The sequence below is a fragment of the Acipenser ruthenus genome, chromosome 32, assembly GCF_902713425.1.
Source record: "Acipenser ruthenus chromosome 32, fAciRut3.2 maternal haplotype, whole genome shotgun sequence".
Taxonomy (NCBI): Eukaryota; Metazoa; Chordata; class Actinopteri; order Acipenseriformes; family Acipenseridae; genus Acipenser; species Acipenser ruthenus.
The window spans coordinates 2577501-2589155 of NC_081220.1; the positions used below are offsets into that span (position 1 = coordinate 2577501).

At 40.4% G+C, this 11655-nt stretch overlaps 1 long non-coding RNA gene across 1 annotated transcript in view; it reads left to right on the forward strand.

Moving 5' to 3' along the window:
• The window catches only part of LOC131703189 (uncharacterized), a 1256-nt gene extending 1006 nt beyond the window's left edge, over nt 1–250 (forward strand). Inside the window, exons 4-5 of the long non-coding RNA XR_009309711.1 lie at nt 1–71; nt 164–250. The exon at nt 1–71 is cut by the window's left edge and continues 34 nt beyond it. This is a non-coding gene — a long non-coding RNA (uncharacterized LOC131703189). The remainder of the gene's footprint in view (nt 72–163) is intronic.
• The last annotated feature ends 11405 nt before the right edge of the window (nt 251–11655 follow it).

Here is an 11655-nt window from a genome sequence, read left to right on the forward strand (position 1 = left end):
AAAGGCATTTGTGTCTTCTGGCCCAATTGAGCTGAAGAGAGATGGATCCCTTCACTTTATGCCTAGAAGCGGTAATATGCATGATGTGAACACAATTGCAGTTCAAGTAAAATATATAACTATCTCTTTATATTCCACTAACTATTTCTTTCTTCTCTTGCAGGCCAATTCAATGTGTGGTCCCATCTGGGAGCTGCAATGGGTGTGTGTTCAGTGGTTGTCTTTGTAGCTGGAGTTGTATATTTTTGGAAAATGCCCCAAAGTGTGTGTTGATAAATAAAAATCTTGCTTGTAAAGACTGTTTGGATTGTGTGGGTTTTTTTTTTTTTTTGCTGGGTGCTTGACTAATTCTACACAGATTATAGATTGGTGTGTGTCAGAATGGCCATGTTAATGGGATTCTCTCCTCTTACTGCATTGAATGCTTTGCTTGTTTCCTGATCAGGCCATTCTCAATATGGTGTGTTACTCAAGGACCCTTCACTAATTCACTGTGTGAACCCGGGGCAAAGACTTTCCTCCTCCTCCATGGAGCTGTAACCCTATTTTTATATTCCTTCTTGCTTTTGATCTGCTGCCTTCAGTATGCAAAGTTTTTAGGGTGAAATTACCATTAAAATTCATCATGTTCTAGCATCACAGGAAGTGTGTAGATTTATATGGGCTGTTTTTTTTCTGTTATGAATGCAAGTTTTTATTTTGTTCACTGCGGTTTATATGTCTTTTACTGGAAGTGGTCCCTGGTGAGAGCTCCAAGTAAGGGATTAGTTTAGCTTTTCAGTTCTAAATACTGTGTGTACACATGAGTCTTATTTTACTGAGGAACTAGTTAAACAAACCACTACTTGGCAATATGTTCTCCATGTTTGTTTTGACTGTGGTTTACATAGTCTGTTACTGGATAAACTCATTTTACGAAACATGTTCCATAACAAACCGGTACATCCGATGTGGGGAATCTTTAGATCCGCGCACCAGTCTGAACCAGAAGTTCCATTCTTTGAGCTGTTTTGGTAAAACAGGAGAACTAGATATATATCTATATAGAGAGAAAGAGAGCTCGGTATTATTGGAACTGAATTCACTTCACCCGCTGGCAACCCATTGTGTAATGTGTTTATATTATACAGAGGACGCTGAGTTTGATGCAAGACTCGATCAAGCACATTCATATTATTAAACCTGCTCACAGACTCTCCGGCGCCGTCACTCTGAGTGGTCTTTGAAACGGACTGAGTTTGTATTTATATTCATGTTGGGTTAATCAGAGATGACTATCGGCAGCCCGTCTGTAGTACTACCGGAGATTTTAATTGCACAGTTTGTACCGCTCTGTGCAGCGCCGTCCCGTTTGTAACACGGTAAGTGAACTGCATTCTGCTAAACAAAACATCACAACAGCAGCAGCAGCGCCATCTACTGGACAAAACCCAGACATACACGTTGAAACAATGATCCAGTTCAATATCTACAAAGAATGAACAAGAAACTATTAGCGAAGCCCCGAAAAAGAAAATATTCTACAAAACAGTTTAAAATCAAATATTTAATGGTTAATCTAACCATTTTTAGTTACTGTGGAACTACTTCTCTCAGTGGAAGGTGACATAAATAAAAGTTATTAAAATAAAGTTTAAAGTCTTCTTTATTTACCAACAACAACACTCTCCTAGACCCATTTAATAATAGCAATAATACACTCCAGGGTCTGTGTGTTATCATGAGATATATCACCACTTCCTGGGCGGTTGAAGAACTCGACTTCGTCTAGTGCCTCCCAACGCACCCAAGGCGTGGTGATATTACCTCATGATAACACACACACCCTGTCGTGTATTACTGCTTCATTAATGTAGTCATTAGGTTTAGATGTCACATTCCTTTGTTGTCACTGTATTGATTTAGATATTCGGGTTGGATCCTCGGAAGCCAGCGGAACTCCAGCGTTTCTCCGACAACCACTGATAACCCCTCCCGTGATGATCGGCGCTGCCATGACAACCCATGACATCACCCGCACAAGTTACAACACGGCGAGTCATTTTTTGTAGCACAGTATTAACGTGTTATTGTTTTCACAAAATAACATCAATAAGATTATCAGATCACCTGCTAGTGTGTACTAAACAAAACCTCAAATATCAGTGAATTGATACAGAGACAAGCCGTGGCACCAGCAAGAGGTTAAAATGAAATTAATGAAAAAATTACAACATGAAACAAAAATACATGTGGGTATATTTTAATCAAAAATCCATGCATCCATAATTCTGATTATTTATCTAAAAAATCTCACAGCTAATTCTTTACAAATGATCAATTTCTATCTCGGAGTGCTAATGTGGTGTTATAGTTTAACATATTAATGGATTTTAGAAATCATCTATGCTAGTCTGCCCCTCAAACAGTTTTAAATATAATTTAGATTTAAATGGCAGGTAGTATATAAATCAATTTCTAAAACAGGTCGCATTTTGTAATTTAAATAGGCCTACGTATGAGCTACCAAAACGTATTTTTGTTTCATGTCGTTATTAATGTATTTACTTATTTCTTTGGTTAAACTTGAATCCAGCCTTACATTTTAACTTCTTGAAGTTACCACAGCGTGTCTATGTATGAATTACTGAAGAGTAATATGAGTGATTTGATTACTCTAGCAGATGAACTGATAATGTAAGGATGTTATTTTGTGAAAACAATACAATATTAAAAAAGAAATACTACAACATTTAATAAACAAATAAATTATACACCAAACTGTAGCACATTTGTTTAGTGTTAATATCATAACAAATATACTTATTATAAATACACACTTCCTTTTATTTGTTGGAAAACGTTCTGGAACTGAAGTAAAGTATTTTTTAAATACAGTGCTATTTGAGTATTTAAAATATGGTTATCTTCAAAATTAAAATGCCAGCAACAGTGTGTTAATTTAACGAAGCGCCTAACGCCGCTCGGAAAGTTCGCATTTTTAAATCCTAACGGTCTCTGCTCAGCTGAGTGGAATGTTCACGAGCCGGTTGCCTAGCAGCGTCTCCCCCTCTTTCTCTGCCCCGCCCTCTCGCCCTCTCTCGTTGCTCCAGCTAGGAGTTCAAATTTAGCTTTGTTATATTAGCGCAACTCTTTACTAACTTTTACAAATTAGCTTATTAGGGGCTTCGTGTTTTTAACATGGTTCAGGTGCAGTCCGGGCAGACTGACTGGAGCATCATTACAGTATACCGCACTGCGCTCAGCTTTGTGTGGCGGCTGATACAGAAAATAATGAACGACTGTTTAAATAAATCACATGTATTGCTTTTAATGCTAAATATGTATCGGGTATTCTAAGTATTATCTGCAATTAATAATTCAGCTATATTCATATTCAGAATGTAATACAGTATTAAGACAGGGTCCAGTATTAGAAATAAATAAACATGCTTAATATTCTGTCTAAATGCATGTTAAATCGTGGAAAGCACTCTTTGTTTAAAATAACACTGAAGACTTCCATTGTTCGACCAGGCTTACAATTAGATATGTTCTTGTTTTTAAATAGATTTTGTGAAGCGCATATGGGGCGCTATAGAAAATATATATGATTAATTAATTGATTGATTGAATGTTAGCATGAGTTCGGTCTGGCAGGTTTAATTCTTAAAAAGACAACGCCTTTTCGTGATCGTGTTTTAGATTATATTAATCCCTGGTCAAGACAAAGTCTCTCTGGGGTTGGCCGATCATTAGACTGTGGATGTAAGGTCTCCAGTCCCATCGTAGAAGCAAGATAGTTTATTCACAAATAAATACATACACATGTATTTATGTTTCTTTTGTTGGTAAATTAACCCAATACATTATTGCATTCTGTCACGTCATTAGATGAGAAAAGCCCCTTTGTGCCAGTGCGCATTCAGAGGAGACGCGCTGAGAGAATCCGTCTTCTGTGTCACTCAGTACTGCCAGCTTTCCCCCGTTGGTGATATATTGGTCAGCATAGCTGCTTTCCAAGTAATTGACCCGAGACGATTCCCAGCCAGTACAGCTGTGTTTATGCCCACGTTTCAAATAATGAACATTATAAAAGCAAATCGCATTGGTTTATGTTTTCTTTACTTTTAAAGCTGAGAATCAAACACACTTCCGACAACTTCATAGCCCTGCTGGCTACGAACACGTATTGAGTCGGCTGTTTCCCATGACCCTGGTGATACCGAGTGTTTTCCTAGTATCAGCGTCGGCATTACCATGTGTTTGGCATGCTTGCTGTACACTCTAGCATTGCATAACAAGCACGCACTATGCCAGGACTTCGTGGCGCAACGGTAGCGCGTCTGACTCCAGATCAGAAGGCTGCATTTTCAAATCACGTCGAGGTCAAAGCCGCGCTTCTTTTAAAAAAAAAAAATAAATAATCATCATTTTCAGGATATCCTGACTCCCGATTTCCCGGATTTTATGTTTCTATTCCAGGGATTTCTGTATCAGAACCTCCAGCAGACCAACAGAAAAGGGGCTGAAGCTCCGAGCTTTTCCCAGAGCCTAGGCTGGGCACGTCACTGATCTCCCCCTCACTCTGAACTCATTAAAGAGCCAGAGGGACGAGGGGCTGGAGACAGTGCTGTGTATCAGCTGAGACAGTGACTTTACTGAAGAATTACACAAGTGTTAAACACCACACAGCAGTCTAGGGGCTTCAAGGGGAGTCAGAAACAAATAGGACTTATTATTTCATTAATTCCTTAAGAATTGGTATTAAAACGCAACTCAAACAAACAAAACATGCAGTAATTATCAACATTGACCACAAGAGGGAGCCTGTTGTCCATAATATAGTAGCAGTGAATTATTCTCTCTTTGATTTAATCCCCAGCAGTTATTAAAAGCTTTACTGACATACTGATATAAATATTGCTGCATCTTATAATATCAAATAAACACATTAAATACAAATAAAATAACTTTCCCATTGATGCATATTTCACTTGAGGGGCTTGAAGGATGTATTAGGTGGCATATTATTCCTTTAGTTTTTGAACGCAGCTGAAAATGTCTTAAACATCACAGACTGCAGTTCCTAACACTGCCCACAACAGAGAGGAACTACCAGCATCAAAGTGTAAGGACCTCATTTATCACACAGCGGTACTGTGTTAACACGCATTGAGGCTCTGTACCGTGTGCTACTGTGTACACCTGCTGCATTCACCAAGCAGTGAAGAGCAGCCTAACCCGTGGTGAACAATGCGAAGGAAAAGTACCACATGCGGGTCATTGCAATATAATTCATGATGTTAATGGATGGTAAATGTATGCACATTACACCAGAAATACCACGAGGGAGGGATTTGATATTCAAGCCATTATTCACTGAAGGGTGCTAAAATGTTTGGGTCCTCGGCGTGTGTTCAAATACCGTGTTTGTAAAGCAGGCGGTATGTACTGTCACAACATTCAGTAAATAGGGCAGCGCACTGGTGATGCTGTGAGCAGAGCAGGGACCATTCACAAATGAGTTAACTGCCAACCCATCCAATCTTATTTTAGAGATCACCCTAAGGTTAAAGCTTAAGAACATTTATATCATTCTGGTCATTTACCAGCGTTTAGTGAATGAGCCCCTGAGTGTCTCCTAGTGTTACTGAAGCCAGTGAGAACTTCACTGCACTTCAATCATGACAGTGCTGCTGTTTAATAAGCAGTACTGCTGCATTACACTTTAATGAGTGCATTACGGACTGTGCTAATCAGGTTCCAATGCTACTCTTAATAGCTGGGCTCTATTGTATAGTCCCACTGTCCTGGGAGTGTTAATGCCAGGGCAGTTACTAATCTTGCTCTGTCTGAACACACAGTGCAAGTACTGCTTTAAACACACACTCCACACTTGACTCCATTCCAGCTGTGTTGAGTGGAATAAGGTCTCGGCTGATTGGCTCTCCTCATATGCTCCTATTAAAGCTGTTCTTTGTCTAGTCCTTCTGTCCTGGGAGTGTTCATGCTAAACTGCTAATCTTGCTCTGTCAGAACACACAGCACCAAGCCTGTGTTTACACCACTGCTGGGCTACAAGTGGCTGCTGTGCCAAGGAAGACAATTTGCATAGAAAAGACACTTTGCATTGGCAGCACATGCTTCAGTGCTCTGGGAGTGTTTATAGCCCTGTGAGTTTAACACTTCATGATTGAGAGCTGCCCTTCATGGCAACAGAATCCACAACAACAATGACTTTTATCAGCATCTTCATCTGGGCACTTGTCATCTGCACTCAGGGTAAGAATCATTTAGAAAAACACTTTTTTTAAAATATATTTGTGGGACCTTTCTTAATATACAGTATAAGTTTGGAAATTAAACAGGAAAAACCGATAAAGGCTTGACAATTAAAATGTGTTTTTATAATTCAATTCACTTGTGTATTATAATTTTCTATATTATTATTTATTATTTTCAGAATCCAGTGGACAAGTTACTGTGACTCAGACTCCAGCAGTGAAATCTGTTCTCCCAGGAGACACAGTCACTCTGAGCTGTAAAACCAGCACCGCAGTGGCCACTGCTAGTAATTACCACTACCTAGCCTGGTACCAACAGAAACCTGGAGAAGCTCCCAAACTCCTGATCTATAGGGCAACTACCCTTCAGTCTGGGATCCCAACTCGTTTCAGTGGCAGTGGATCTGGGACTGACTTCACTCTGACCATCAGTGGAGTCCAGGCTGAAGATGCAGGAGATTATTACTGTCAGAGTTACCACTACCTCAGCAGTAGAGCTGTGTTCACACAGTGATACACACCCGTACAAAAACCTCCCTCAGCTGGTCTGCACAGCGACTGCACTGCTGCAGCTGGGACCTACTGCAGGTGCTGAGGGTGAAGGCAATGAAATGGGACACGGCCTGTGGAGGAGCTCAACTGCACACAAACACACTGAGCTCAATAACAAGGGCTCAAAATAAAAGACAAGATCAATCTGGTAAATATCTTGATTATTCATGTATTCCAATACATTGCAGAGGCTGAAGGGCTGTCATTGGATTTATATTTATTAATTTAGTTTCAAATGAAAATGAAAATATATTTCTTGATTTATCTACAGTAAGGAAAAGATAAAGGTGAACATTGTTAATCTTCTGTTACTTAAATACAAACTGAAAATAAACTAAATGAGAAACTTTACTCCTCTTAAAGGAAATAAATAAAAATATACATGCATACATACATACATACATAGCATATTACAATCAAACATATTTCTATTGTGTTACAAGTTTTAAAGCAATCTATGGTTTTAAACACATATTAACATATTTCAATATTAATATACAATAATTGTTCTATTTATTTACATATCTTCAAAGCAATTTAATATTTTTCTAATTGAAACGATAAAATAAATAAATATAGTGAAATAAATATGAATAAAAATCTATTTATATAAAGTGTATCAGTAATGCTACAAAATTTAAACCTCGCGCTGAAAGTTCAAGCATTTCATTCATTTGTATTTGGTGCGTTGATGCTCAGAAAAGTGTTGATAGTGTGAAAACATGGAGTACGCACACAAACACATTGTTAATTCACCATTGTGCAATTTAAAGAACTATATTAAGGGTGGGGTTTGTTTCTTGTTTCAATTTGCAGATCGTTGATGGTTAGATAATTCATTGTAAATTTCACTTCATTAAGTGTATGTTTGTGGTAATGAGCTGGCTGTTTAACAATCTCTGTATCTAATCATCTTCATCAATTGATTAATAACTATTAAGGTTTGTTTGGGTTACAAATTGTAACTTATTTGCCAATCATTGATGTTGGGATATCTGATTGAAAACTTTACTTGATGAAGTGTATGTCTGTGATAATGAATTGTCTGCTTAACAAACCTGTGTTTAATCATGTTCACTAATTGGTAATAACGATATTAAGGGCTGGGTTTGCTTTGTTTCTTTTAAACAGTGAGGACGGCTCTTTTGAGTCGAAACACGCCTGTTGTTTGAAGTGTTGGTCTCTGTTTTTAAATAAATGTATAATGTTTGAAATATCACAATGGTGAATTAACCAGTTTTCTTTTCCTGCTATAAAGTGTAGCATTGACAGGGACACCCCCAAATGTTTAGCTGTGGAAGCTGCTGTATGTGCAAGGACTTGGCACTATCAGTGTGAAGCTCTGTGTGGAATGCATGCTTTCACAGGCTGATACAACCAATGCATTGCATTGAAAGAGGAAGAAACCATTCTGACTTCATTGTCAACCATACAGGACATTGTCAGTCAACGAGCAGACTCGGGTAACAGAGTGATATACTGTAAGCAAGGAGCGAGTCAAGTCTTGTGAGGCTTTTGTCTGCTCCTTGTCTGGTAAAGCAGGAGCTGATGTTGAATGGGGTTACAGATTGATCTGCACCAGAAAATGATGCATGCAGCTCTCCGACATCCCCTGCCTGCGCGCACTGCTGTGTTTTGTGTTGTGTGTTGTTTTCAGAGCGGTCGTTGTTTATATTTGTATTTATTTCTAATGATTGCAATGTTAAATCAATCATTTTTCACAGGTATTTATTGCACCGCGCACTTTAGTGTGCTTCTGGTGCTGAACGTTTCCTGCTGTGTATTAATCTGCTGCTAACATTCCATTTCTTTTTATCTGCAATAAAATAAAAGATTATTTTTTAATTGGAAGAGGCCGTGTTTCTGATCCCACCTTGATTTGCTTTCAGAATAAAATAACCTGTAACTGTTTTACTTGTCCAGTGTCTTACACACTAATCTGGTGTAGATCGACTCCAAATGTGATTATGTATTTAAATTCTGTGTAAGCCCTGCCTAGCGGGTGTTACATTTACATAAAAGGACTCTATAGAGTCCTAATGCAAAAAGAAAGAGCAAAAAGCAAGTTGTGAAAGGGGAGGAGGGTGTCAGTAAATATCCAGAGTGCTCTGAGGTTTAAACACAAAACACACAGCTGATAGGAAAGAGGAAACACTCTCTGAGCCTCCAGCTCAATACAGCAAATCACGGAATAAAGAGATTCAGTGACAGCTAACACAGGAGCTGCTCTGTGTTCAAGTGAATAAAGTGCACTCATTAATGTGACCTCTGATAGACACAGTGCAGATATTAATACTGACCACAAGAGGGAGCCAGAGCACCACTGCTGTCATTAATGTAATAACAGTATAGTAATAAGACAATTGAAATAGGCAGCAGTTACATCCCCAGTCAGCCCAGTTCTCCCATTGTTAACACAAGGCTCCTCACACCCAGTCATCTAATCACTACAGTGTGGTCTGTGTCTGAAGGAAGGAGCTGCTCACTGTGATGCATGCTGGGAAACACTGACTCTAATATCTCAACATCTGCAACTTCCACCCCTGCCAGTGAATATTAAAGAATGTTAAAATGTCCCTTTAGCAGGCCAGCATTTTAAACACAATGATTCTCCCCTTGCTCTCCTCTCTGAGAGTTGCTGTAAGCTGTCTGTCCCACACCCCAGTTATTCCTGCAGACTCACATCAGTGTGTGTCAGCATAGAGGTTACAGCATGTCATTCCACCAGCATGGGAAGGGATTTCTGTTGCAATTCCACAGCCCAGCAGCACAGACTGCACTACACTCTGTGACCACAAGAGGGAGAGAGTAATTCCACAGCCCAGCAGCACAGACTGCACTACACTCTGTGACCACAAGAGGGAGAGAGAGTAATTCCACAGCCCAGCAGCACAACTGCACTACACTCTGTGACCACAAGAGGGAGAGAGAGGAATAAAATTACTGCCTCTTAGATCCTCAACTTAACATGAAACTCCTTTAGGTTTACACTTGAAACAAAGTAAATCCAGCAGCACCAGAGCTGTTTTAAATGCATGTGTGTGTGTGTGTGTGTGGTGTCTGTGTGTGTGTGTGTGTGTGTGCGTGTATGTGTGTGTGTGTGACTGTGTGTGTGTGTGTGCATGCGTAGGTTTGTGTTTGTGTGTGTGTGCGTGTGCATGTGTGCGTGTGTGTCAGTGAGTGTGTGTGTCTGTCTGTGTGTGTGTCAGTGTGTGTGTGCGTGTGTGTCATTGAGTGTGTGTGTGTCAGAGAGTCTGTGTGTGCGTGTGTGCGTGCGTATGTGTGTTTGTGTGTGTGTGCGTGCATGTGTGTGCGAGTGCGTGGGCGTGTGTGTGCATGTGTGTGTGTGTGTGTGTGTGTGTGTGTCTGTGTGTGTTTGTGTGCGTGTGTGTGTGTCTGTCTGTCTGTGTGTGTGTGTGTGTTTTTGTGTCTGTCTATGTGTGTGTGTGTGTGTTTTTGTGTTTGTATGTGTGTGTGTTTGTGTCAGTGTGTGTGTCAGTGTGTGCATGTGTCCATGTGAGAGTGGTGTGTGTGTCAGTGTGTGTATGTGTGTGTGTGTGCGTGCGTGTGTGTGTGTGTTTTTTTCTGTGTGTGGTTGTTTTTTTCTGTGTGTGTGTCTGTCTGTCTGTCTGTCTGTGTGTGTGTGAGTGTGTGTGTCTGTCTGTGTGTGTTTGTGTGTATGCGTGTGTGTGTCTGTGTGTGTGCGTGTCTGTCTGTGTGTGTCAGTGAGTATGTGTGTGTGTGTCAGTGAGTGTGTGTGCGTGTGCGTGAGTGTGTGTGTGTCTGTCTGTGTGTGTATGTGTGTGGTGTCTGTGTGTGTGTCCACGTGTGTGCATGTGTGTGTGTGTCAGTGAGTGTGTGTGTGTGCATGTGGTTTGTGCTTGTGTGTGTGTGCGTGTGGTGTGTTTTTTGTGTGTGTGTGTGTGTGTCTGTGTGTGTGTCTGTCTGTCTGTCTGTCTGTCTGCCTGTGTGTGTGTCTGTCTGTGTGTGTGTGTGTTTGAGTGTGTGTGTGTGTCAGTGTGTCTGTCTGTGTGTGTGCATGCTTGCGTGAGTGTGTGTGTGCATGTGTGTCTGTGTGTGTGAGTGTTTGTGTGTGTCTGTCTGTGTGTGTGTGTCTGTCTTTGTGTGTGTGTGTGTCTGACTGTGCGTGTGTGTGTGTGTCAGTGTGTGTGTGCGTGTGTGTCAGTGAGTGTGTGTGTGTGTCAGTGAGTGTGTGTGTGCGTGCGTGCGTGCGTATGTGTGTTTGTGTGTGTGTGTGTGTGCGTTTGTGCATGTGTTGGTATGTGCATATGCCTGCGTGCCTGAATGCGTGTATGTGTTGTGTGTGTGTGTTTTTGTGTGTTGGGGGAGGGGCGGTCTGGTAATTTATTTAATTACTTTTTATAGTTCATTTCATAAGTAAATGAAATATAAAAACAACTGAAATAAATTCCCAGATTGCAAACGGTATAATATTTTGCGTACCAGTACAATAATAAAAAAACAAAAACCCAGTGATGTTGTATCTCTCATATACGTCATTCTCGAGTCTTTTCTTTTTTTATATATATATATATTTAGTAGTCACCAATTAGTTTGTTGTTGTTTTTCTCCCCAATTTAATAGTGTCCAATTATTTTTAGGCTCAGCTCACCGCTCCTGCGTTGACTTGGGAGTGGTGAAGATGAACTCACGCTGTCCTCTGAAGCGTGTGCCATTAGCAGCCCGCTTCTTTACACACTGCAGACATAAGAACATAAGACTCACCGTGCAGCCACCCAGAGCTACAGCATCGGAGGACAACGCAGCGCTGGGTAGCTTACAGGCAAGCCAGCAGGTGCCCGGCCAGACCACAGGG